At 51.9% G+C, this 22637-nt stretch overlaps 1 long non-coding RNA gene across 2 annotated transcripts; it reads right to left on the bottom strand.

Annotated features, from left to right (window-relative positions):
• Window positions 1-3: 3 nt before the first annotated feature.
• LOC138375419 (uncharacterized) lies at window positions 4-20209 on the bottom strand. Of its 2 annotated transcripts, XR_011231497.1 has the most exons (5): window positions 19963-20209; window positions 18795-18911; window positions 14619-14705; window positions 8914-9027; window positions 4-2289 (listed from the first exon to the last, which is right to left on the bottom strand). It is a non-coding gene; the product is annotated as an uncharacterized lncRNA (long non-coding RNA). The 2 variants fall into 2 exon arrangements; XR_011231496.1 differs by lacking the exon at window positions 4-2289 and having other exon boundaries at window positions 8467-9027.
• Window positions 20210-22637: the final 2428 nt, after the last annotated feature.

Below are 22637 nucleotides of genomic sequence, written 5' to 3'. Positions count from 1 at the left end.
AATAAAACCAGAAAAATGCCGAGGAACATATAATCAGAAGAAAATTTAATTCAAACATTAAATAAAATGTTGATGCATATGAACAATTACCCATTTTTACAAATAGTGATACAACCCAAAACTCAGTTGGCTTAGAATCATACCCACGTATTTAACTCACAATTCTTTGGAGCAGCAATTGAGGGTGGGAGGTTCTTCTGGGCCCAGCTGGGCTCGGGCACAGGTCTGGGTGTCGGGTGAGTGCTGGGGGGGCGGCTCACCTCCCCGTGCATCCCGGGTACGGAAGACGCAGGAGCAGCAGGAAGCCGCCCAGGGCACCAGCGCCCCCAGCCTCTGCTCACGTCCCGTCCCGTTAGAGCCAAGGCAAGTCCCACGGCTGAGCCGAGTGTGACCCAGCCACCGCTGGGTAAGAGAAGAACTGGGGCCGGCACTGCGGTCGAACTACCATAAAGGAATGTGAAGAAATGGTGACTGAGACCATCTAATGGTCCCGGGATGGCCTCTGGGGAGGCTGGGATTCAGGGGTGTTTCAGCGACCGAGGCAGGAGGAGAGGAGCAGGTGCTAAGCAGGAGCGGGGGGCCCTTTATCCTCAGCCTGCCAGACAGAGGAAGGCCAGGCGCCCTCTTCACCCCTGCTCGGTGGTCGCAGGGCCACTCCGTGTTGGGCCAGACCAGACGCAGGTCCCCATTCATGGCAGGGGCGATGGGGGACTGCGCCTCACCCCTCTCCTGGGCCCTCTCGCCACGGAAGCTGCACCTCGCCTGACTCCTGCAGGGATTAGACACACATTTCTTCTCTTGCCCCGAAGAACGGCAGCGAAGGCCCAGGATCCCCTCCTGTGTTCCGGCAGCGCGGTGTCCCGGCGTAAACTCCGTGGCATTCCGTGGGGAGCAGCCCTGTAGGAACTTCTTGTTTTCCAAGTGATCGTGAGCAGGACTGAGCCCCCCAGGAACGATTCCTAAGGGAATGCTCTGCCCCGGGGACTGCGGGGGGTTCTAGGGTTACAGAGACGGGAGGAAGCTCATGGCGCGGCGGTTGTGCCGGGCACAGGCAGACAATTGCCGCGGTGGGGACGGGCACAGGGGCTGGGGGTGCCCAGCCCTGTCGGAACCAGACCCAGACGAGGACTGGAACATGGGAGGACAGGAGCAGAGACCTTCTCTGCAGAAGTGACTATGGATGTGATGAGCGTGGAGACGTCTCTCGGAGAGATCTCTGAGACTGCTGAGACGTCCACACGGGAACACCAGTGAGCGGGTGAATGTCCCCTGGCGTTGCTGAGGGCTCCCGAGAGTTGGCCCAGCACAGGAGCCAGGGCAGGAGGCCTGGAGAGTCCCCGTCTCTCTCGGAGGGACACAGTCTGCTGCTGGGTTTTATGGCGGGGTGGGCACTCGTTGGTAGCCACCGGCTTTTTCTATCCTCCCTACCTTGTGGTCATTTCCCATATTATGGGCCATTTGGTCCTTCCCCGAGAGGAGTCCTGCTTCCCCGGGGCAGACCCGCAGCGTGACGGGCGTCGTCCCCGGGGCGCAGGGCAGAGCCCAGCTTTCTGGCCCACCGCACTCCTACTACACAACATCCCTAAATAAGTTCCTTTTCTGCTTAAACTATGTTAAGAGTTGTTTGCAGCTGAGAACGCCGACCAATCCCCTGGCAAAAGACAAAGCAAACGAAAACAGGCAAACCGCACAGTGTCCTGCGTCTCCCGCCACCTCCTGGGTCAGTTCGGGCAGCTCTGCGGCCCGAGCAGGTCTCTGAGCTTGTGAGGGATCCCAGCTGGGCTGTTTGGCCGAAACACAGACAGAAGCCAGCAGGAGGAGGAGGGGACAGTGCCTGAGAGTTCAGGAAGGCCTGCCGAGGGCCCCACGGCCAGCAGGGGGGACACTTGTCCAGAGTGGCATGGGCCACCCCCAGTTGGAGCAGAAGAAACCAGGAGGCAGAGAAACTGAGGTTCGACAGTCAAACTGGACAGGAGGAGGAGGGGGACAGGTGGCCAGAACCCGAGGCCGCAGGAACGGGCTACGCTGGAGTGGAGGCGGCGAGGGCGGGGCAGCCTGGTCACCACAACAGGCCTCAGCCTTGGGTGTCTCTGGTGGCGCCAGGACCGAGCCCCCCCCACCCCCACCCATGGGCAGGACGGCAGCTCCTGACGTCCGTCTTGCTCTCCATCCTGGGGGGCCGCCTCCCTGGTTTCTCTGCCCGCCCCCTCTGCTGTCAGAACGTGGCCAGGAGACAGGGACGTCAATTCTATTAGGCCCAGCACTGTGATTCATCGGTGTTCTCTGCGTCTGAAATCAAATCAGAGTCAAATCTGATCACCGAGGAGCAGACTCATCACGTCCTGGGCTCTGCAGACAGCGCCCATCACTTTCTGTTGGGGGGAGGCAGGGGACGGGACGGGGTCGGCCAGCCTGGCCCTGCGGGGAGGGTCGGGGACGGCGCTGGGACAGCTGTTCCTCCCCAGCCCGCACGCGGGCTCGGCCTCGGGAGTGCTCGTACCTGGGTCTGTGTGCCCAGCAGAGGAGGCCTGCAGAGACGGCACCCTCTCCTCAGCTAGGGACGCCCTCAGAACCATCCCTCCCGCCGGGCTGTCCTGGGGGCTGCGGTTGCAACATTCGGGGCTTTCTGTTTTGAGGCTAGAGGCTCTCGGTCTTCAGGGAACCAGACGTAGATCCAAACGCCAGGGCAAAAGGAGTCCCACGAACCATCGCAGGCAGGGCCTTTGACAGTCATGCCACGAGGTGACGCCGCACTGCACATCTGGGAAGGGAGGGAGGAGGGGAGGAGGGGCTGAGGGTCGCCCAAGACCAACCAGGTCAGTCCACTGTCTTGCCCAACCCTGGCTCCAATGCCAAACACTGCTGGAATTAGGATTTTCCAAAGTCGGTGTTTCGGGCCATGAGAAAAGTAAGCTCGTCTGTTAGAGCCTCTAGTCCACGGAGGGCCTCACTCTAAGACTTGGAAGTTTTGTGGGAATGACGTTCCATCCTTTCTTTGCTCACTGTGGACACATGTTCATTGTTTCCTTTCAACTCTATTTAAAAACATAAGCTCCACGCAGTAGGGAATCGTGCATTTCTCACCACTGGATCCCGGACATGGCGTAGACACTGTAAACACGTAAGCAATACGTGTGAACCGTTGTGTTTTCCAATCTATTAAATTTGACACCTCTGCGGAAAACAATTCCCAAGACTGACAACCCCCTGTGTGAAGCTGCACTTCCTTTGCTTAAGAAAGAAATCAGTATTGCAAGTTCAAGGGAAGAGGTGATGGAATTGGTATGTGGTTTCCAATATCTCCCTTCCTCATTTTTATTTTTAAAACAGTGAAACTATTTTACCAAATAAAATTTTACTCAGAGCTTTAGTATATGGCGGTACACAAGCCAGGCCTTCCTTCAGAGCCTCCCCTTCATTTCTCCCACACGGCGGCTCAGAGGGTGTCGGATTCCCGGCTCCCCTGGGAATGGGAAACCCGGGGCTTCCAACTCCGGCTCTCCGCTGTGAATCCCACCGCACGGCAGCCGTGGGTGTCCGGAGATGCTGAGCTCACGCCCTCCTTTTATTCATTTGAGAGTTTTACTCTCATCCCTGGTAGGAAATGCGGCTTCTTATCTAACCCCCATTTTTTTAAACGCTTCGTCGCTGTTTAGAAAAGTTATGTGACTTCAAAAGTGATTTGAAAGTCTGTTACCTCTTTTTAAAGTATGACCACGGTCTTATTTGTTTAGAGTCAAACTGCAAATCAAAGTCACTGAAGAGATGTCAGGCTCATAGTCATTTTATCTGATCTTTTGTTTCATTTGACATGGCTAGATTTCTGGAATTGGGTAGGAAATTGAAATAAAAAAAAATCCCAATGTTCCCCCTCCTGATACTTTCTTTAAAGAATAGACTTTGTTTCTTAGAGCAGTTTTAGGTTCACAGCAAAATGGAGAGAAAGGTACAGAGAGTTCCGTATGCACCTGCCCCAGACCAGAGGGTGCATTTGTTATAATCAGTGAACCTACAGGGACACGTCATCGTCACTCAGAGACCATGGCTCACATTCGGGGTCAGTTTGGTGTTGTGCATTCCATGGGTTGGGACAAATGTCTGCTGACACGTGGCCACCACCGCGGTATCACGCAGTTGTTCCACTGCCCCCAAAATCCTCTGTGCTGCACCTTCCATCTCTCCCTCCCCTCGACCTCGGGCGGCCGCGGATCTTTCTACCGTCTTGACTGTGCCGTTTCCAGAACGTCAACTAGTTGGCATCGTACAGTACGTAGCCTTTTCAGATTAGCTTCTTTCACTGAGTAACATGCATTTAAGGTTCCTCCATGTCTTTTCTATCAAGCTAAGATCTTTGAGTGCCGGATAACATTCCACTGCCTGGATGTGCCCCAGTTCATCCACTCACCTGCAGAAGGACGTCTTGGTCGCTTCCATGATTTGACAATTGTGAATATAGCTGCTATAAACATCCACATGCAGGTTTCTGTGTGGACAGAAGTTTTCAATCCATTTGGTCATATACCAAGAAGCATGATTGATGAATTGTAGGAGCAGGTTTCGTTTTTTAAGAAGCTGCCAGGCCGGGCGCAGTGGCTCACGCCTGTAATCCTAGCACTCTGGGAGGCCGAGGTGGGCGGATCGTTTGAGCTCAGGAGTTCGAGACCAGCCTGAGCAAGAGCGAGACCCCGTCTCTACTAAAAATAGAAAGAAATTATATGGACAGCTAAAAATATATATAGAAAAAATTAGCCGGGCATGGTGGTGCATGCCTGTAGTCCCAGCTACTCGGGAGGCTGAGACAGGAGGATCCCTTAAGCCCAGGAGTTTGAGGTTGCTGTGAGCTAGGCTGACGCCACGGCACTCACTCTAGCCTGGGCAACAGAGCGAGACTCTGTCTCAAAAAAAAAAAAAAAAAAAAAAAAAAGAAGCTGCCAAACTGCCTTCCCCAAGTGGCTGCACCATTTTGCATTCCCACCAGCAGAGAACGAGGATTCCTGTCGCTCCACATCCTCCCCAGCAGGTGGAGTTTTCAGCGTTTAGAATTTGCATCATTCTACCAGGTGTGTAGTGGTGTCTTATGGTTATTTTAATTTCCAGTTTCCTAATAACATACGATGTTGAGCATCTTTTTATATGATTGTCACCTGTGTATTTTCATTGGTGAGACATCTGTCCAGATCTTTTGCCCACTTTTTAATTGGGCTGTTCATTTTCTTATCATTGCGTTTTAAGAGTTCTGTGTATATTTTGGGGCCACGGTTCTTTCTCAGCTATGTCTTTTGTGAATATTTGCTTCCAGTCTGTGGCTGGTCTTTCCAGTCTCTTGGCAGTGGCTTTTGCAAGTAGAAGTTTTTGATTTTAATGAAATCCAACTTGTCGATTGTTTCTTTCACGGGTGGAGACGGTGTGGTGTTGGAGAAAGAATAAAATCAGTGGAAGGATTTTTGTATCCATGTTTGTGAGGGGTACGGTTTTGTACTTTCCTTTTCCTCTTGTGATATTATTGTCTGGCTTTGGTATCAGAGCAATAACGGTCTCAGAAAATGAGTAGGGACGTGTTCTCTCCCCTTCTATTTTCTGGAAGAGTTTGTGTGTAAATGTCATTATTTCTTTAAAACGGGGATGATTTTTAAAAGCAAAATATTTGGTGGACTTTACTAGGGAAGACATCTGAGCCTGAAGTTTTCTTCATGGGAAGATTTTCCACTGCGGATTCAATTTCACCCATACATACAGGGTTACTCATGTTGTCTGTTTCTTCTTGAGTGAGGCCATGCTGGCTGAGATGAGTTTTCCAAAACTACAATTTTCTCTTGAAAGCTCAGATTTTATCATTGGCAACAAACAGTGTCAGCTGTTCCCCTTGAAATGAGCAAATGTCTGCTACTCACCCAGCTTTGAGTAACCAACCACGATGTGCCCATCAGCTGTTCTCTCCAGGATAAACAATGCTCCCTTGGAAAAGTGACTTGTTTAGCTTTCGGGTCCTCGTGCCTTCCCGTGACACGACTGTGCAGCACAGTGCACTTCCCATGTGGCCCCCCAGAATATGGAAACGAGGTGGACTCAGGTCTGAGAACAGTCTAGAATCTCAGCGGGGCGTTCTCACACGCACCTGGCAATCCTGCTGTCTGTTCTCCAATGTCCAAAATACATTTCACAGTATTTTTCTGGTGTCCTAGTTGCTTAAGGCAGGAGGCCAGATGTGGTCCCTGTTATTCTATCCCAATCTGTTTCTCTTCCTTCTTCTGGAAATTCTATTCTGCGACTATTAGGTCTCTTGGAGCCGCCCTGTAAGCGCCTTCTCTTTTCCTTCTGGTTTTCATTTCCTAAATTTCTCTCTCTTTCTTGCACTTGGTCCACTGGGCTCATAAATCAGGTCTCGGTAGCGAATGACCATCCTCTTCTTTAATTCGTATATGGGCTCTATTTTGAAATTCGACACACGTTTTTTGGTAAGCGCCTTGAGGTTCTTTGGGTGCTTTTCTTCGGTCTCCTTCAGTGTTCTTAGTGTCCTCTCTTCCAGGTGCTCACCTTTCTTCCCCAGGAGTGATGGAGTCACCTGCCACCTAAGGACAGACCACATGGATGACAGTGGTCCCATAAGACACCCTGTGTTTACGGTACCTTTTCTATGTTAGATACACAAGTACCATTGTGTCACGGCCGTCCGCGGTGTTCCGTGCAGGGTCAGGCTGTGCAGGGAGGTCACCGGGCACGGCAGGCGGTGCCATAGAGCCAGGTGTGTAGCAGGCTTTCCTGTCTAGGTCCGTGCACCTGCACTCCCTGCTGTTTGCACAACGACCAGCGTGCCTAACGATGCGTCTCTCAGAACGTGTCCCTGCCGGTAAGCGGCATATGACTGTATTATATTGGGCACGTGTTCCAAATGTCCTCCCAGTCCTTCCTGTCTCTGGCTGCTGGGCCCTTTTAGAGGGGCTGTGACTTTTTATAGTTCCCTTAGCAGGGCTCATGTCTTGTTGCTAGAAAATACATAAAGGTGGGCACAGTGATACCTATGGCGTCCTGAAAACGCAATCTTCACACTAGATTGACGGTATCGTTCTTCTTGGATGTGGGATCCACGTCTTAACCCTTTGGGAGACTAGAGACTTAAGTAGGATTGGGGTCGGAGGCAATTACTGCCTTTGTGTTTGTGCAGCAAATGAGACTCCGGATGAGGAAGCCCGTGCCTGGCATCCGTCAAGGAGCCGGAAGTGGAAGCACAGAGAGGACGCTGATGTCACAGCAGCGGGCATCAGACATCTGCTGTGCTCTGTCCCAGAGCTGGGCGCCGAGACACGGGCTTACTCACATGACTTTAATTACAGATCCTGTTGAAACCGAGTTGTCAGGTTACTCACACGTGGCATTTGCCCTGTGGCGCGGACGCAGTTACAGATAAAGAAGCCGTGTCCCTACCTGAGATCACAGGGGCAGCGAGGGCAGGACCTGGGGGTTTCGTTCAGACCCGCCTGTCCTTGAAGCCCTTGGTGGATCCCACCTGCAGTCCCGCACCTGCCGCCCTCTCCGCTGCCCCGTAACACTCTGCCCCGTGGGCGGCCTCCAGGTTCAGAAAAATCCTTTGTGTTCGCTTAGTGTAGAGTGAACCTCCTCATCTCCTATACTTCCTCCCCCGCACAATAGCTCAGCTACCATTGTTCTGTTAATTGCTCTCATATTTAACGCTTCATTAAAGACACCCGTGGGCGGGGTGCCGCTGCCAGGTAAAGGACCCTGCGCCCTTTTGCTGCGACCTCTCCCGCCCCTCTGTTCGCTGATTCATGGGTCGCTTCCTCATTACCATGAAACCGGGCACAGAAGGATCCTATTTTGGTTGCCAGGAGCATTTTCGCTTTGAGGGCCTTCCGAGTGCTGGGCGTGGCTTCACCGCAGACACTCTGTGTTTCGGCTTTGGGATGCAGCCCGAGTCACCGTCTCTCTCGTGTGACTACATGGAGGGACAAGCCCAACACGTCGGGTGCCCAGATGGGGGCCGCTGCAGAGGCGAGGTGGGGGAGGAGTCGGGGTCCTCCAGTGCGGTGGGACTGGCCAGAGCCAGGGTGGCCCCTAGTCCAGACTGGTGGCTCTGCAGCAAGTCATCCTCCCAACCTCTGTCAACGGAAAAGATCCCAAACTCCGTAAAATAAGTTAAAGAGGTTTATTCTGAGCTGAATATGTGTGGCCATGGCTCGGAGAGCCACACCCAGGAAGCCTTGAGCAAGGGGTCTTGCCGTGGCCGGGTTACAGTTCGGTTTTATACATTTCTGGAAGACAGGAGTTACTCGTAAAGTCATAAATCAGTACTTTATGGAAGGTGTACATGGGTTTGGCCCCCAAAAGCAAGACATCTCTAAGCAGGGAGTTACAGGTGACAGGTGTGTTTAAAGATTCTTTGATTTGCCATTGGTTAAAGAAATGAAGCTTTGTCTAAAGGCTTGGAGTGGTTTAAGTTAAGATGAGGAAGTCTGTTAATCAGAGACAAGTGACCGACATAGGCTGAGACTCACGAGATCTATCGAGTAAACTGAGGACCTGCAGGTGTGGTTTAAGCTTTGCCTTGTGCAACCGTTGGCCTGGTAACGAGTACAAGGGACGTCTCCAAGAAGAGACGGGGCATGACGAGGCCTGTCTCACCTCCCTTCTCATGGCCAGCAACTCAGCTTTAGGGTATTTCTGGGGTCCCCTTGGCCCAGAGGGGATCCGTTCAGTCATTCTGGGGATTTAAGGCTTTATTTTAGTTCACACCATCTGGGGAGCCCCTTCCCTTCACCCCTGAAGGTTGAATCCCAGAGGGTTTTGATGGGTGCTGGCACTTGTATTTGACAAAGGGCCCTGGGGAGTCTGAGGCACACCCGTGGGTAGGGTGGCACCAGCCACAGCTGTGCAGAGGGGACAGGGCTTGGGATTTACCGTCATTTACCCTGAGGCCAGAGACCCGGAGCTTACTCCATTCGTGGAGGGTGCTAGCTGGTACTCAGTGGACGCCAGTCGTCACGGCTACTCCACCATGAGCCGGGGGTGACCCTGGAACACAAACAAGAGCACAGAGAGTCGGAGTCAGGCATGACAGGAAAACCCCGGGGTGCAGGCTGTAAGGCTGGGGCCAAACAGAAAGGCAGAGACAGGTCCTCCTGGGAGGCCAGTGAAGAAGGGCCTCGAACCCCTGACTCTACGCTTTGCTGGGCAGCTTCTGCGTGTTCAGCCTCACCACCGCCCTGCCTGGCCTGGCGTTGTCTCACCAGTTCCGTCAGGATCCAGACAGCACAGGGAGTCAGTCCGCTTTGTGCCCCAGACCACGGCAACCTTCCCACATCCTGGGTAGCCGACACCTAAGGGACGTTGCTCCCCCCCTGGGCCCCCCGTGTGCCCCCCGTGTGCCCTTCCTGGCAACTCTGCCCAGAGAAATGCGACGAAGAATGAATCAGCTCAAGGAAGGGAGGTCAGCGAGGAGAGCGTGTGGGGACCCTGCTGTGATGAGTGACATGTGTTGCTCTTGCCCGGCTGAGTCAAATTTTTCATTTAGCACAGAGTGACCCCACTGCCAATTTAGCTGCCTCACTCACCAACCTGGACTAGAGTCACCCCTGAGGCTTGGAAACCGAGCTGCCCCGACAGCGGAGCTGCCTTCCCCGTCGTCTGGGAGCCGGGGGAGCCTGGCACCAAACTCCGCAGGGAGGGAGGCAGTGTGGGCGGGCGGTGGCTTCTCCCCCGACCCCAGCTCCTGCGCTGGCCCTGCCGGTGCCTTCCTCTCTGGTCCCCACTGTGGCCGAGACCCCGCCCCCCCCAGCATCCTCTCCTGCCCAGCCCCCCAGGCTGACATGCAAAGGGATTCTCTTTCCTACCGGAGTGACAAGTCATTCATTGATCAGCCTAAGCAGGAAAGTGACATTCAGAAATTTCGCTTCCGTGGATTTTACTAATTTGCCTTTCCATGTGGTTGTAGCCGTTGCACATTCGCCTGCTGGGTGTGAATGTGCAAGTTCCACACACACCACGTCCTCAGACAGCACCCTTGCCGGGCTGGGGGGTGAGTAGCCCATTTTGCTCTAACGGGCACCTCCCTGAGTGTTAGGCAGGTGGCAGATACAGGAGGGCGGTTCCTAGGGGTGGAGAAGCCGGGACCAGTCAGGGGCAGGGACTGCAGGAAACCGCAGAACACCTGACAGTCACCCGGTGACATCCCACACTTCCCGGGGACCAGGACAACACAAGGAAACCACCGGGGAGTCCTCACTCGTGGAGACCGGCCCGTTCCTCGGTCCGGAACGTATTTGCACTTTGCGTGGCTTCCTTCTTTACTTTCACTTTGTACAGTTTCTTCCTTTTCTGCAATAAACTGCCTGTGAGGGATGCTTTGAGTCTGTGGTCCCTGCGTCCCACCTGGGCATGAGCCTCCACCCTGAACCTCAGCACACGGCTGAGCTGTATTTGCCTGGCCCGGAGGCTGTGTTTGCTTTGCTGACTGCTGATGGTCCCGGTTCCAGGGCTAATGAGGCAACGGGTGCTTTTCTGGATAATTAAGCTCCCAGCAAGGGCGAAGCGTCAGATCAGATGATCCGAGTCCTCTCCTCCCCAGGACCTGCCAACCGCACAGCCCCTCCCCTGCTCACCTGAGCGCTCTGAGGGCGGCGGAAAGGTTGGCCCGTGGGAGAGGCTGTGCGCCCGGCATCGTTAACACACCACCACCAATTTGGTGGCTTAAAGTAACACGAATTTATCGTCTTGCAGTTCTGGAGATCAGAAGTCCCAGATGGGTGGGCAGGGCTGCGTTCTTTCTGGAGCTTCCAGGGGAGAAAGCTTTTTGAGCTTCTAGAAGCTTCCTGCGTTCCTGGCTCAGGGCACCTCCCTCCATCTTCAAAGCCTGGAATCAGGTGGCTCCAACCTCTGCTCGCATCGTCCCCTCCCCCCTCTGACCCCGATCTCCTGCCTCCCCCCCGGGGGGACCCATGGGGACGACCCAGGCCCGTCTCTCCGTCTCAAGATCCGCAGGAAACTCGCCGACGGGCTCCTGGGATTGGGACAGGGACATCTCTGGGAGGCCACCATCCTGCCGCCCACAACAGCGGACAAAGCACGTTTGCTGTTGGGGACACACGAGCTTCCCTGTTAACGTGCCGAGCAGCAGGCTCTCGGGCGGCCCCACAAAGACGAGCTGAGAAGCGCGAGGAGCGTAAGCGACGCCCAGGACGCCAGGACGCGCGACAACCGCGGGGAGGAAGCACCTGCTCCCCCTGCCGGTCGGCCGCGGGCACGTTAGAGTCGCCCTGCCCCGGTTTCTACGGTCACGCGGAGGGGAACGCGGTTTTCAGTTACCGCCGAGTGAGGAGGTCCTTGCGGACCCTGCGTCCTCCCCACGCGCGGTCAGGGAGCCGGATTAGCAAACTCCGCTCCGGCCGCGCCGCGCAGAGGGGGCAGGAGGGACAGGGCGGGTGGTGGTGGCCGCCAGGCGCCGCGACAGACGGAGCCACGTGTCTGCGGATCACAGGTCGACCTGGCGGCCGCCGCGAGCTCCCGGCAACATGTCCCGTTTTGCCGGCACACGGCGAGCTTTCCATTAATTGCACCTGGTTGTATTCTCATTGCGTTGAAAGGTCAGGAGTGACGGGGACAAGAAGGGACAGCCAGACACACCGTCACCAAGCTGCTCCACCCCGGCCGGCGCCGGAGATTAGACCCGGCTGAGGCTCTCCCGGGCACTCCGCACAGCCCCGCCCTCCCCCTCTCCCTCCTCTCCTCCCCCTCTCCCTCCTCTCCTCCCTCCCCCTTCCCCCTTCCCCCCCCTCCCCCCTCCCCTCCCCCTCTCCCTCCTCTCCTCCCCCTCTCCCTCCTCTCCTCCCCCTCTCCCTCCTCTCCTCCCCCTCTCCCTCCTCTCCTCCCCCTCTCCCTCCTCTCCCCCTCCCCTCCCCCTCCCCCTTCCCCCTCTCCCCTCCCCCTCCCCCTCTCCCCCCCTTTCCCCTCCCTCTCCCCTCCCCCTTTCCCCTCCCCCTCTCCCCCCCTTTCCCCTCCCCCTCTCCCCTCCCTTCCCCTGCCTTCCCTCCCCTCCCTCTCTCCCCTCCCCTCCCCCTTTCCCCTCCCCCGCTTCACCCGCTCTCCCTCCCCTCCCCCCAACCCCCTCACGGTTCCTCTATCATGAAGTCTAGTTTGGTTGATTTTTTTCCTATCATAAATAGCTGAGATAAACGTGCAGCGTTTTCCATGTTATGGATTTCTTTAAAAATCTCAGAATTCGAATTATGATACTATATTGAATGATGTAAACATCTGATATATTGCAACACGGTTGTACAAATGGTTAATATTGATTTACATTCTTACAGCAGTTATTTTGCCATATCCTCATCAGCACTAAGTACACTTTAAAAGGGCCAAACCAAAAACCTTGCTATTTGTGTCACCTGTTTGTCATTTGCCACGTGCAGCAACGATCTCACCCCAATCCGAGCGCCAGGCTGTAGCTGATACCGCACTGTTGACGCGAATCTGCACGTAGAGCTCTCGAACCTCCCACCTCGTATGTTAAGGTTCTGTCCCCTCTACAAAGTACACTCTAGTGACAATCAGACTGACGGACCCTTCTCCCCTGGAGTGACCCTCGTCTACTGGGACGTAGCCTCCAGCCTCCCGCTGCTCCTCTACCTCCTCACGTGTTGGCCTCCCTCTTCCCTGAGCGGCTTGCCCTGTCCCAAGACCGTCAGGGTGTCAGTCTGCCCTTGGTCCCTGGGGGGCCGAAGAACGACCAGACGCACCCAAGCATCAAATCCAGGCTATTATCCTGGACCTCTGAGTCCTTCCTTGGGAAAGTCACCAGCAGAGCCAATGCGACACAGTAACCCCAGGCAGGGAGCAGTTTCACACGAGCAGCTCTTTATCGTAGAATGAAACCGGTCTGGTCTCTGAGAGTGGAGAGAGACAGAACAATTCACTCACGCCCTGACTTCTTGGATTGTTTCCTTTTATTGCTCCAGTTGGGGGCGAGGGGCTCTCGTGAAGTGTGTGGGATGTTACCAAATGATCAACAGGTGTCCTCAAAGTTCCAGCTGCATATAGGAGCTTGCTCTAAGGAAGCCCAACCGGGGTCTGTGAACCAAAATGCAGATTCAAGCTGATGGCATATTAGTTGCCCTTAGATTACTCTAGGTCACTTTCTAAATCCCATCCTGCCTGGGCGGGGAATTCCCGGAGAGATGAAGAGTCCCCTCATTCCCCAGGTGTAGCGGCTGCTGGGGTAGGATTAAGGGCGGGGCAGCTCCACAGTGGAGCACCCGCCCTTATCCTTCCCAGGTGGGGCAACTGCTCGAGACAGACCAAAGCAGGGCACCGTTGCCCTGGGAACAGCCGGAGATCCTAACTACCTACCTAACAAGACCCTTGGTGTCTTTCTCCCATAGTCACCTGGTGGACCCTCGGTTGGCAGTTTGGAGTCACACCTTCCCCCCAGCGTTGACAGTGCCCAGCACACTTTTCTCACTACCGCTCCCGTCTGCTGTGAAGTGAGAACACACTACTCCCCTTCCCACGGCTCTGACCTTCCCCCCTTGGCCCCGTGCGGGCTCTGCCTGCCCCGTCCCGTGGGTTCTCCTGTCACCCTCCCGTCCCATCCTGCACAATCTCCCCGCGCAACTCCACCTGCCCCTAAAGCAGATGTATCTTGGGCAAAAATCTGTAATTTTTTTAAAATTACATTTTCATAGTACATTACAGAATTTTCCTATTACGTTATTTTTATTTATTTGATAATGTGCTTAATTGTGTTTCATAATTTATTACATAATGAATACAAGAATTAAAAAATGACATCAAACGTATCCTGGTGCAAAATCTATTCCCTGGGTGCACGATCTGCAAGTGAAATCTGCCCTTTGCCCCTGAGCTCTGCCCATCCCGCTGCCCACCGGGGTCTCCCCAGCTGGGCGTCCTTTAGGGTCTTCAAACTGGGTTCACCCACAACTGCAGTGATTGTTCCTCCGGCCTCGCAACTCTTTCTTCTCCTGTGTCCTCTAGATAGCTTGATGATACTGTCTTCCCCTTAGTTCTTTAAGCTAGAAACTCAGCTGTCTTTAAGTCCTGGTCACTGCTGCCCTGCGTCACCAAAATGAAGCCTCGCTGGTGCTTTTGTCTCCAGGCCAGCCCTCCACACTTTAGCTAAAGTGGCCTTCCGAACTTTGCTTAGGGGTCTTCAGCGGCCAGCCATTCTTGTCAGGATTAAGTTAGAAACCCTGAGATCCGCCCACACAACTGCACACAGCTTGGTCTCTGCTACCTCTCAGGTTTTCTGATTTAATATGCAAATTGTCTCTCCCAGGGCCCTCCCCAAACTCCCTTGGGTCTGTTTCTGGGCAAGACCCCGGGCTGATGTAATACCGAATCCAGACACGAGATGGCAGCAAAGACTGCAATTTGCTGAGATGCCCAGGTGTGCTGGGCCCCAGCTTGTAACTTGACCTTGCTTTGTTCCAGCCAATGTTGGTGATGGAGATTCGGGCAGAGTGAGTGCAGCTGGTCTATCCAATGAACTATTTTCCCTGAGCTTTAGAGTCATTTACTGTTTACGCCCCGAGGTCTGATGTTCCCTCAGCATTTCACAGCCAGGTGCGAGCGGCTAGGAGTCCACTCACCTGTCCATCCTACGTGGAGGTCCCTCCCAGTCCTTGGCCAGGAACAGCTGAAATCCTTCTGGCTCAAATAAGTGCTTCTTATCCTGTCTTAAGTGCAAATGAAGAACAGATTGGGGGACTATGTAAGAAAACCTTAAATATTTGAAGTTATTGTCCACATTTCATCTTTGTTTACGTTAGACTGAAAATGTTCAGTTCATTCAAAAACTTTTCTCTTTTCACAAAATTATCCTGTGAGTTCTGCCCCGTGCCCTTGTGACTGTGGAACTGGAATTTGCTAACAGACATTGAGTGGAAGATGGAGCAAGGTGAAATGAACGGCTTCCCCAGGAACACTTCCTTGGAGATCTTTATTGAAATTGTGATTCCTCCTTCTCTGAAATTCCTCTACCCCTTCCTTCAGTTATAGGTTTCCCCAGTACCTATCAGTTTCTAGCCTGTCACAGAATTCACTTCTTTTGTGTGGGGTCTGTCTTTCCTCCTTAGAAAATAAGCCCGTGAGGGTTGGCCTTTCTCTCTGTTTTGATCACTGATGATTAACTGATGATCAAAACCTTACAGGTGCTTCATAAATGTTTTTCGAATGAATGAATCAATAAGAATTGTTTTCTCAGGATATTTGTTATAAAAGGATATGTTGACATTATTTTAATTTTATCTGTATTTGATTATTAGTAAGTATATTTTCATAGCAGGGAAGAGAGCAACTTTCAAATGCTAGGACAGTCCAGAGGAGCAAAGGGGACACAGCAAAGTCCCTTGGCCACCTTAGGACATTTATTTAGACCTGAACTTGGAGCAGGGAAGCAGTAATCACTATCTCCTCAAGGGCTGCAGTTTCACTCCCTTATGTGAAAAGTTTGTTTTGTGTAAGAGGAGGGTCTCTTTTCCTGGAGGCAGCAGGTTGTAAAAACCTGTTGTTATGGATTTCTCTGAGCCTGAGCTGCAGGGCCTGCAGGAGCAGAGGACAAAGGAGACCTGCAAGATCTTCCCACACCCGCCTTTCCTCTTGGTCCCTGCGGTAGGGGAGGTGGGCTCTGGCCTTTGAAAGGACACAGTCCAGCCCCTGTGTCCAAATACTTGCACAGGTGTTGTCAGGTGTAGGGACCGGATGTCAGGTCCCTGTGTTCCTGGTTCTTGGTTCCCAGTACCGGACAATGGTCACTGGCACGGAGTCGATGGAGGAAGTGAGCAGACCAAGCAGATGCAACTGAGCAAAGTGCCAAAGTTTACGAAAGCTCACAACAGCCCAGAGAAGGACGGGTCAACCCCCGCGAGTGGAGCAGACCCTGAGTTTAACAAGATTTTCCCTTTAATGCTGATTCCCTAATTTTATGTTGAGTGGGGGGCGGAATATTCATGAATTAAAAAATGACATCAAACGTATCCTGGTGCAAAATCTATTCCCTGGGTGCACGATCTGCAAGTGAAATCTGCCCTTTGCCCCTGAGCTCTGCCCATCCCGCTGCCCACCGGGGTCTCCCCAGCTGGGCGTCCTTTAGGGTCTTCAAACTGGGTTCACCCACAACTGCAGTGATTGTTCCTCCGGCCTCGCGACTCTTTCTTCTCCTGTGTCCTCTAGATAGCTTGATGATACTGTCTTCCCCTTAGTTCTTTAAGCTAGAAACTCAGCTGTCTTTAAGTCCTGGTCACTGCTGCCCTGCGTCACCAAAATGAAGCCTCGCAGGTGCTTTTGTCTCCAGGCCAGCCCTCCACACTTTAGCTAAAGTGGCCTTCCGAACTTTGCTTAGGGGTCTTTAGCGGCCAGCCATTCTTGTCAGGATTAAGTTAGAAACCCTGAGATCTGCCCACACAACTGCACACAGCTCGGTCTCTGCTACCTCTCAGGTTTTCTGATTTAATATGCAAATTGTCTCTCCCAGGGCCCTCCCCAAACTCCCTTGGGTCTGTTTCTGGGCAAGACCCCGGGCTGATGTAATACCGAATCCAGACACGAGATGGCAGCAAAGACTGCAATTTGCTGAGATGCCCAGGTGTGCTGGGCCCCAGCTTGTAACTTGACCTTGCTTTGTTCCAGCCAATGTTGGTGATGGAGATTCAGGCAGAGTGAGTGCAGCTGGTCTATCCAATGAACTATTTTCCCTGAGCTTTAGAGTCATTTACTGTTTACGCCCCGAGGTCTGATGTTCCCTCAGCATTTCACAGCCAGGTGCGAGCGGCTAGGAGTCCACTCACCTGTCCATCCTATGGGGAGGTCCCTCCCAGTCCTTGGCCAGGAACAGCTGAAATCCTTCTGGCTCAAATAAGTGCTTCTTTTTTTTTTTTTTTTTTTTTTTTTTTTGAGACAGAGTGTCACTTTGTTGCCCGGGCTAGAGTGAGTGCCGTGGCGTCAGCCTAGCTCACAGCAACCTCAAACTCCTGGGCTCAAGCGATCCTCCTGCCTCAGCCTCCTGAGTAGCTGGGACTACAGGCATGCGCCACCATGCCCGGCTAATTTTTTGTATATATATATTTTAGTTGTCCATATAATTTCTTTCTATTTTTGGTAGAGACGGGGTCTCGCTCTTGCTCAGGCTGGTCTCGAACTCCTGACCTCGAGCGATCCACCCGCCTCGGCCTCCCAGAGTGCTAGGATTACAGGCGTGAGCCACCGCGCCCGGCCATAAGTGCTTCTTATCCTGTCTTAAGTGCAAATGAAGAACAGATTGGGGGACTATGTAAGAAAACCTTAAACATTTGAAGTTATTGTCCACATTTCATCTTTGTTTACGTTAGACTGAAAATGTTCAGTTCATTCAAAAACTTTTCTCTTTTCACAAAATTTTTTTTTTTTTTTTTTTTTGAGACAGAGTCTCACTTTGTTGCCCAGGCTAGAGTGAGTGCCGTGGCGTCAGCCTAGCTCACAGCAACCTCAAACTCCTGGGCTCAAGGGATCCTCCTGTCTCAGCCTCCCGAGTAGTTGGGATTACAGGCATGCACCACCATGCCCAGCTAATTTTTTCTATATATATTTTTAGCTGTCCATATAATTTCTTTCTATTTTTTTAGTAGAGATGGGGTCTCGCTCTTGCTCAGGCTGGTCTCGAACTCCTGAGCTCAAACGATCCGCCCACCTCGGCCTCCCAGAGTGCTAGGATTACAGGCGTGAGCCACCGCGCCCGGCCTCTTTTCACAAAATTATCCTGTGAGTTCTGCCCCGTGCCCTTGTGACTGTGGAACTGGAATTTGCTAACAGACATTGAGTGGAAGATGGAGCAAGGTGAAATGAACGGTTTCCGCAGGAACACTTCCTTGGGGATCTTTATTGAAATTGTGATTCAATAAATTGTGATGCAACTGAGCAAAGTGCCAAAGTTTACAAAAGCTCACAACAGCCCAGAGAAGGACGGGTCAACCCCCGCGAGTGGAGCAGACCCTGAGTTTAACAAGATTTTCCCTTTTATGCTGATTCCCTAATTTTATGTTGAGTGGGGGGCGGAATATTCATAGTTTTTCTTGGAAAAAGGTGGAGAATTCCTGGAACGGGGGCAAATCCTCCCCATTTTTAACCTTGTAAGGCGACTTCCAGGGGTTGCCATGGTATTTGTGAACTGTCATAGCACTGGTGGGTGTGAATTTTACTGTGTTATTGGGGTAGGTCACTTGAGGATACTGTCCCTTGGGAATATAAATTTAAGCAGTTAAACCAATCATAGCAAACAGATTGGGCTATTATATAATCCAGGACACAGGAAGCACTGAGTGACATGGAGCCCATTTATGGCCAGATGAGGAAGAACAGTTTACGAGGTCTGTGAAACCCACCTTAAAAATAGGGAAGCCTCTTGGTTAATATGTGACATGCTCATGACAGAGACAGCATTGTTTTTCCATATAGAACTGAATTTATGGCCATGATTGCAACAATATCATAAAAATAATATTGATTCCTGCAAGGCTAAGTGCTGACCAGCTGTGTTGCTCTAAAATTTTCCACAAAAAATCTCCTGTAGAGGCAAGTCAGTGATTAAGAAGGCCCCAGGGATTTTAAAGAAAAAGAATTAAGATTTAGATTCTAGAGAACATGCTTTTACTGATTGAGATATATTTTTAGGGGTGACTTGTCAACTTTAAAATGTTCTATAAATGTCTGTTGAACTTAATTTAAGTTAAATTGTCTGTGGCACCCAGAACCCCTTACAATTCAGAGCAGTGGATTCAATGTCACAGGTTTACCTGGTCAGGAGGCGTCTGGTTCACAATGACTCAGATGTAGGCACAGAATGATCTGCACCAATAGGCTTTGTTAGGACCCTTTCCACGATGAGTCGGGTTTCTCTGAGAAATACACAGCTGTTAATCAGAGTAATATGATCAGGAAACTAGGAGTCATGTCTTTGATAATTGCCACATTTGTCAAAAAGATGACTATAAATCTGAAGCTATGTGCTTTATCTGTGTGGGTGTAAGTCTTCCTCACCTCTGAAGATGAATCTCCTAAAACTAATTTTTATCCAGTATGAGTGACAAGCCTTCGCTGAGAAAGAGGAAATTGTTTAGGATGATTCAAAGTGGAAAAAAAAAGAAAAAGGAAGTATCTACTGGTTCCTTAGAACAGCAACAGAGACATGAACAAGAGCTGACCATGGGGAAGTCAGACGCCCAGAGGGCAAGAGAATAAATGGAGACTTGATATAAGGACAATTATTTTTGACCAACAAAGGTTTTGAAAATATACACCATGAGAATTTTGTAAATTAAAAAAAAAAAAGCTGATGTCAATAGGGCAGCCTAATTCATGAGTCAACTAACATTTTAAACACCTGCTCTGTGTCGGGTACTACGCAAGGGTCTATTAATAGGAATGCAATAGAGCAACGAGAGGCACAGTCCCTGCTCCTGTGTTATACAGGTAGGGTTCACGGGACATCACCAAGGAAGCCAACACCTACAGAATGTGACAACTGCCACGGTGCAGCACTCGAGGTGAGGGCCCTGGTTTGCCTACAGGGGTTACGGACGTGCAGCCTCCCGGGCCAGCAGCAGTCAGGGTGGTGGGAAGGCAGACGAACCCTACATCCTGCAGTCCCTGAGCAGTGAACTCGAGGTCCTGCTACTTCCCTGGGGACCACAGGGTGGAGGTGGAGGCAGGAAGTAGGAGAGCTCTACTCTGTTTCTTCAGAGACAGGTGAGTGCTTTAAGAGCCTGAATGTCAGGAGTGGTTAATCGAATGTGGCATGATGCTTTATGGGGATACACATTTGTCTTGTTTTTGGTGCTACAGAATAACCAGGAAGAGTGAGGAGCAAGCCCTGAAGTAGTAACAAGCAGGGCTTTGAGTCCGGGAAATCAAGGGCTTCCGTTTTCCCCAGGGAGAGTCAGAAAGGCTTTTGTTATAAATTACCTAAGGGGGCTGGGCTCCTTCTCCACATGGTCCCCAGGGCTCTCCAGCAGGTGGTGGACTTCGCTGGTAACTTGGGGTCCCCAGAGCCCAAGGTGGAAGCCGACAGTCCCCTAAAGGTGGGACCAGAACTGACGTGGCATCACTTCTGCTGCACCCTGTGCATCCCAGCAGACGGGGGCTACCCAGACTCAAGGGCAGGGGACAGTCCGCCCGCTTCCCAACCTGGGGGAGTATAAAAGAATCTTTAATTCCTCACAATGCTCTCGGGAAGACTGGACCCCAGGCCTTGGGGCTCGCAGACTTGGCAAGGTTCTCTGGGCTCAAGAGTGACACAATTGGCCTGGCTGTCGACCTCCTGGGCCTTTAATTCAAAGTACTGTTTATATCAAGGAGTCATATTTTGGGGTGAAATCTCCTGAGCTCCAAACAAAACATGTGAACAAAACATGCGCAAAAAAAAACCCCAAACCCCCCCCCAAACAAACAAACAAACAAAAAAAATCCCAACCCCGCATTTCCTTTGGGCTAGAACGAGATCCCAGAGAAAACTGTGCAGACAAGTGTCATTCTCTAGAGCATCCTCAGGTGGGAAGAGGTGGATCAAAATGAAGGTAAATTAAACAGGTAACATGTCTATTTTCATAGATACAAAGATGCCACCAGGCTACGAGTTTGGATCCAAAGACAATGAAACCCATCCAGGAAGAGGAATATATATTGAGTTCATGGAAAGCTATGCAAGGGGAGGCTCCAGGAAGGCAACTATGGCAACAAATTGAGAAGATCGAAGAGGATGCTCAAGCCTGAACTGTGTCCGGACTCAGGGCAGGAGTGTATAGAATCTACTGCTTTGCTATGTTGACTTTAGCAAATTGACACTGGTGGTGGGGTGTGGTGACCGTGGTGAGGATGGCAGAAGCTTGGGTCCCTAAAACCGAGACAGTCAGATTCAGAACACAGAACCAAGGGAGGTTTGAAAAGAATTTGGGACAGGCAGGCATAAGGACCACGAGAGACAGTAAGAACTGAAAATTAGTCCTAGCTTTAGCATAACCACAAGTACGGTGAAGGAGACAACTGGAGGTGACGCTAGTGTCAAGAGAGAGTACCCTGACACCTCACAGTGCAATGTGAAAAAGCCAGTAGACAAAGGACACCAGCTCCTCCAGGGACGTGTCCCAGGCATCTGGGATTGGGATGAAGAGTGGTTGGTCCATGAAGATTGCGGCACGAAGGGGTGAATGTCACTGTGGCCAGAGAGGGCTCTTAACTCAGCGGCCTGTCAAAATCCCTTGCAGAGATTTTAAGAAATGCAAGTGCCTGGGCCTTGCCCTGGGAGATGCTGAGGAAGTTAGAGATGGGGCCTTTATTTTTAAGGAAAAACAAATAAGAATGGAACGAAACCAAAATATTTCACCCCAAAATACAGTCTGACATATTTTATGACGGCTGATCAGAGGGCCTGCAAACAGGGTAGCTCTGCAAAGCTGTCTGGCGGGGCGTTGATGCAGCCGGGCTTTCCCTGAGAGGCCTTCCCTTGTCCGGATGTAGCAGAGATGACCTGAGACCTGGCACCTTTACACCCACCGCCTACTCTCTCTGAGGGCTGCTGCCTGTGAGGTTCTGTCCACGGAACGAGACCACCTTTGCCACCAGGCCTGCTCTCCTCTCCCTCCATGCCCCACCACCTGAGTCACTGCCACAGCCTGTTTCTGGCCGTGCTCTGAGCCCCTGAAATTTTGGTGACCTCAGGATGGTATATAAGCTTCTGTGTCCCTTTGTGGGGTGGGGTGGTCACTCTGCAGTTATCCCCTGCGCACGTTAACAAATCTGATGCCCTTTCCCCTAATAATCTGCCTTTTGTCAATTGATTTTCAGTGAACCTTCAGAGGGCAAAGGGGAAGTTTTCCCTTGGCCTCCATGGAGTAAACACCAGAGAACTTGCACAATTTTGATACATTGCCAGGGTTTTGACCTTGCGTTAGTTTTAGTAAACTTGTTTTTTCTTTTCTGGGATTCTTAGAGCTTGTGCTTTAAAAAAAATCTATGTTTAATTTTATCATAATTTTGCTTCCTTAAAGTGCTTTCAGAGGGTTTTAGTCTATGTCAGCTGTGCCAAAGGAGAAAGGAGGCCAAGCAGGTGTGTGGATGCTGTTCCAGGTGTGAGGACAGCAGGACTCGAGTAAGATGCAGAAACAGGCAGGAATGTATGGCCGACGCTCGGCCTCCGCCCCTTTCTTCCTGGGACCGCATTTTAGAGGGCAGTCTCCGGGCACAAAGCCTCTCTCCTTGACCTAGCTCCAGGCTCCTCTAAGCTCTTTTCTCAACAAAGCTCTATCCTTGGGTGTGTCCCCAAGAATCCAGTTTTGGCAAGAATCCCCCACCCTGAGGTCTGATCGCCCTGATACCTGGCTGGGTTGCTCATCCTCCACCCTTCCCCAGGGGATGCCCGATCACCCCGACCTGCCTCCACCGAGAATCCTGTGAGGTCCCGTGAGGTCACCCTGGCATCCCAGTCTAGCCCCTCCTGCCATCTGCTTCCTCTTAGTAACTTTCCATCCACTGACCCTGCCCTGTTCCTTGGCCGTAAACCTCCCTTGCTCGTGCCATACTCGGAATTGAGCCCGGTTGTAATACTGAGGTCTCTTTCTCCTCCTGCAGTAGTTTCTGAATGG

The sequence above is a fragment of the Eulemur rufifrons genome, chromosome 25, assembly GCF_041146395.1.
Source record: "Eulemur rufifrons isolate Redbay chromosome 25, OSU_ERuf_1, whole genome shotgun sequence".
Taxonomy (NCBI): domain Eukaryota; kingdom Metazoa; phylum Chordata; class Mammalia; order Primates; family Lemuridae; genus Eulemur; species Eulemur rufifrons.
Note: the sequence above shows the minus strand (reverse complement) of the source record. Positions and strands in the feature narration are given on the sequence as shown.